Source organism: Myotis brandtii, unplaced genomic scaffold, assembly GCF_000412655.1.
Source record: "Myotis brandtii unplaced genomic scaffold, ASM41265v1 scaffold537, whole genome shotgun sequence".
NCBI classification, from domain to species: domain Eukaryota; kingdom Metazoa; phylum Chordata; class Mammalia; order Chiroptera; family Vespertilionidae; genus Myotis; species Myotis brandtii.
In genome coordinates, this window is record NW_005369971.1 from 259,927 (window position 1) to 264,946 (window position 5,020).

The window sequence follows — 5,020 nt, forward strand, 5'->3', positions numbered from 1 at the left end:
CCTCTCTCTCCAGGCGCCTGGCCCTGGGCCGCCGGCCGCTGCCGGTGCCTGACAGCCTGTGTTCGGGGACTTTTCTCCCGATGACATTTCACTTTCGCTGGCGTTTCCAGGAAGAGCAGCCGGGCCTTGACCGATGTGTCTTGGGAGCCGAAGAGACGAGTGTGTTGCTTCCGAAGCTCCCAGCGCTCCTGTGTGTCTAGTAGGACATTCACGTCAATGAACAAGAATACGAATCGGCCTGGCAGGTGTGGCTCAGTCTTTAGAGCGTCGGCCCAGGCACCAGAGGGTCGCGGGTTCGATTCCCCGTTTGATCCCCAGCTCTGATCAGGGGTCAGGGAGATATCGGGGCGCATGCGGGAGGCAACCCATCCAGGAGTCTCTCTCACATGGGTGTTTCTCTCTCTCTCCCTCCTTCCCTCCCTCCCTCCCAGTCTCTCTAAAAAAATCAATGGAAAAAAGTATCCTCTGGTGAGGATTAAACAACAAAAATATAGATATATATATATCTCAAATCGCTAAGCATAATTTCAAATGTTTTTCCCATTGCTGTTGTTGTTTTTAAAATACATATTTTTATTGATTTCAGAGAGGAAGAGAGGGATAGGGAGAGAAACATCAATGATGAGAGAAATCATTGATTGGCTGCCTCCTGCACGCCCCCTACTGGGGACCGAGCCTGCAACCCAGGCATGTGCTCTTGACCGGAATCGAACCCAGGACCCTTCAGTCTGCAGGCCCGACACTCTATCCACTGAGCCACACCAGCCAGGGGCTCATTGCTGTTGTTTTCCTAGGCCTGAATCAACTTAGAGTCATTTGTGTGCCCTCTTTACTCCTTTTCTGTGACCACACCACTCCATGCCAAGCCCCATGGCTCCCCTGGGCCCCTCCGCATTCTGGGTGGCACATGCATCTCTGGAAACGAGCGTCTGCGCTGAGCCTTCAGGAGAAGCTTCTCTTTAACGCGTTCTCCTGCTTGTAAAAAAAGGGAAGTTATTTGTTTTGAAGTTGACGGATCAGAGCAAGGGCACAGTTTTAAATAATCCACTTTAGACTTTAATGAGGCCAGTTTGCTAAATAAAGCAAGGACATCCTGGTGACTTTTACTATAGAAATTCTAATTTTTGGTGTTTTCTCAATAACAGTGATACAATTAGGGCACTAGGAAGGACTTAGTAGGCCTTTCTTTTTTAAGTGCCATGAATGAGCCAGATTTCAATGACAATTAATTTTGGTTACTGAACAAAGTTGTCTTGAGAGGAATCCGCTTAGGAGTTTGGCTGCAAACTCTGAGGGTTCCCACTGGGATGTCCATGAGGAATGTGCCAGCTGTAATCCTTAGAATATGTCTGCTTGTCATGATTCACATTTTCTCAGGAAGAGCTCTAGGACAAGTTAGAGATACTCTATGGAGCTTCACAAAGTTTCAAAGGCCACAGTGCATCTCCTCTATTGGAAGAAAGCTCAGACTTGTAGTCCACTTGACAGGTGATTATTTGACACACACACCACACCCCCACCACCACTTGTTCCAGTTAAATCCTGATTGGACGTGAACACATGAGGTGGTTCGTAAACAACTCAAGCTGTTCAAAGAGTATTCTTAACACCTTGGAGCAGGGGTCCTCAAACTACGGCCCGCGGGCCACATGCAAATACAAATATTGTATTTGTTCCCGTTTTGTTTTTTTACTTCAAAATAAGATATGTGCAGTGTGCATAGGAATTTGTTCATAGTTTTTTTTTAAACTATAGTCCGGCCCTCCAACGGTCTGAGGGACAGTGAACTGGCCCCCCGTTTAAAAAGTTTGAGGACCCCTGCCTTGGAGAAAGATATTTAAGTAAATTATTAGGGTTGACTGACACTATGCAAAGCAGTTGCTAGGCAGTATTTACTTTGTCAAGTAACGATGTTGGCCCTCTGTGTGTGGGGATTCCACATCTGCTGGCAGGTGGAAAGGAAATGCTAGGAAAAAGTTACGATCCTACTGATGTGTACTTTGTACTTGGGCCTGTGGTGCCGCATGTTGTGCCTGTACTGAACATGGACAGACCTTTTTCCTTGTCATCATCCCCTGAACAATACAGTGTAACTACTGTTTACCTTGTGTTAGGTGTAGTAAGAAACCTAGAGATGCTCTAAAGCTCACAGGTTGACTCTTGAACAACAGGGCTTGACTATGAGGGTTCATTTATATGTGGACTTTTTTTTTCAGTAAATACTGTAAATGTACTTTCTCATAATTTTTTCTTAACATTTTCTCTATTGTAAGAAAACAATGTATAAATACATGGATAAACTATGTGTTAGTGGACTATTGATATTACTGGTAAGGCTTCCAGTCAACAGTAGGCTACGAATAGTTAATTTGGGGGAATCAAAAGTTATATGTGATTTTTGACTGCTGGGGTGGGGATGGGGGTCAACGGTACTATGCCCATAATGTAAGGGACATGAGCATGCTGGGATTTTGGTATCCGAGGTGGGTCCTGGCACCCATCCCCCGTGGGCACCAAGGGATGACTGTGTGTATCTGTTTCAGGTCCCTGCCCCTCGTAGCTTTCGGAGAGTGACCAACCAGATGGGGAACAGGAGCTGTTGGCGCATGAAGAGCAGTGATCATGGTCAGTGTGGTCCTTCTCTTACTTTGTACTTGCTGGGCTTCAGCCCCTTCAGTCTGAGCTCTTCTTCTGTGTGATTGCCTTGTGAGAGGACCAGAGTGGATGAGTGACCATGGGCCCCAAGGAGCCCCCCATGTTGGGTAGGGACTCGTTCACTCTCTTTGCCTGCACTGGGTTTCCTTATGAGTTTCTCTGCCCGAAACATGTAGTTTCAGAGTCAGCAACTGTCAATATTTTAATTGCTCTTGGATTTTAAGGCACTTGTTAAATTTCAGGAGTTGGCCTGAGCTGTCGGAATCTATTGTTCCTATTTATGTTTTGCGTTCTTTCTGAATCTGGCTGCCCCCTGTATATGCCCCAAAAGGCGGCACATTTTCACATGGTGATGCTGAGTGCTCCACATGGTCCTCAGCGGCTGTCCTCTGCACTGATGCCAACTTTCTAATGCTGCTGCTGTTTCGTCTGTTCCTCATTCGTTATGTCCTTAAAAGACAGGACATGTGGTGAATTCTCTCCCTTTATGACCACTTTTCAGGGGAAGCAACTGGCTGTAATATTCAGCTCCATGTTTTTATTCTTCCTTTTTCTTCTTTGAATATTAGTGCAAGCGAGGGATATTTGTTTATTCATTATACAGTGGGGCCTTGACTTATGAGTTTAATTCGTTCCGTGACTGGAGCTCGTAACTCAAATTACTCGTATGTCAAATCATTAAAGTGAACGAGTGATGTTGTGGCGTTCACTGTGATGTTCGCTGCGCCAACTAGTGGTGGGGCATCTGAAGCTGGCTCGTAACCCGAATTTTAGCTGGCAACTCAAAGCAAAAAATCGGCTGAGAGACGGCTCGTATCTTGAAAAACTTGTTAGTCGGGACACTCGTAAGTCAAGGCCCCACTGTATTGTAATGTATTAAAGTCTGTTTTTGATTTTGAGTATAACTGTGATAAGTTGAGATCCCCTTCCCACTCAGCCCCGTCTGGGAGCACTTCCTTCTGGACCTGAGCCTTCCTTTCCCACACCTGCAGGGAGCCATTTCTCCAGGGGGGCGTTGGCTCCTTTTAGTGCAGAAAGGAGCTTAGAGACCAAGGTGTCAGGTGTGTTCACAATGTTCATCTGTGTTACTGCTGTGAGCACCTACCTCTCTGGTGGACAGAGCTAGGAAACATATTTTTAAACATCATGAGTTCATACTGATATTTTTAGTACACATTTAAAACCAGTTTTACTTAAATTCTTTGATTTTTTTTGTTTGTTTTTTGTTAATCCTCACCCGAGGATATTTTTTCCATTGCTTCTGAGAGAGACTAGAAGGGAGGGAGGAAGGAAGGGAGAGAGGAGAGGGGAGAGAGAGGGAGAGAGAGAGAAATACCGATGTGAGAGAGACACATTGATTTCTTGCTTTCCCACTCGCCCCCACTGGGACCAGGGATCAAACCTGCAACCGAAGTATATGACCTTGATGGGAAAGCGAACCCAAGACCATTTGGTACAAGGGCCAACGTTCTAACCACTGAGCAACCGGCAAGAACAATTTCTTGAATTTGTAAAATTTGTATCATTTTTCTATCCTGAAAATCTTGATTCTTAATGCCATTGACATAATTACTTGTTTTATGCTAAAATGTACATACAATAAAAATTGCTAACTTATAAAACTACGTTACTACTACTAATGAAACTACTTAGGAAAGTTTTAAGTGTTTTTAAGTTCTTTTTGTCCTTAATATACACCAGTGATGGCGAACCTTTTGAGCTCGGCGTGTCAGCATTTTGAAAAACCCTAACTTAACTCTGGTGCCGTGTCACATATAGAAATTTTTTGATATTTGCAACCATAGTAAAACAAAGGCTTATATTTTTGATATTTATTTTATATATTTAAATGCCATTTAACAAAGAAAAATCAACCAAAAAAATGAGTTCGCCTGTCACCTCTGACACGCGTGTCATAGGTTCGCCATCACTGATATACACAATTGACCATGAATAATATAGGGGTTAGGAGCAATGACCCCCATGCAGTTGAAAATCCATGGATAATGTTGGATTCCCCCAAAACTTAGTTGGCCCTTGGTATCCACAGGGAATCTGTTCCAGAACACACACACACTGTGATGCTCTCAGCTTCCCTGTATAAAATGGTGTAGATCAACACATACAGTGGCCCTCTGTATTCATGGACTCCCAACTACAGATCAGAAATAGTACTACAGGTATTTATTGAAAAAATCCACTTATAAGTGGACCCGTGCAGTTCAAATCTGTGTTTAGAGTCACCTGTGTCCCCCTTAGAATGAATAAGGTACCATGTTTAAAAGCCCTTCATGAATATTCTTTTGTTGTTGGTGGTAATCTTCACGAGAGGATAGTTTTTCCATTGCTTTTCAGAGAGTGGAAG

General features: G+C 44.2%; 1 protein-coding gene across 2 annotated transcripts in view; it reads left to right on the top strand.

Annotated features, from left to right (window-relative positions):
• The first annotated feature begins 61 nt into the window (after window positions 1-61).
• The window catches only part of LOC102250166 (zinc finger BED domain-containing protein 4), an 11,821-nt gene continuing 6,862 nt past the window's right edge, over window positions 62-5,020 (top strand). The window contains exons 1-2 of one of the 2 annotated variants that reach the window (XM_005877968.2): window positions 62-245; window positions 2,544-2,625. The gene's annotated coding sequence lies outside the window, so the exon portion shown is untranslated. Of the gene's footprint in view, window positions 246-1,281; window positions 1,489-2,543; window positions 2,626-5,020 lie in introns of those variants that run through there. The other variant, XM_014549189.1, reaches the window with a different exon arrangement.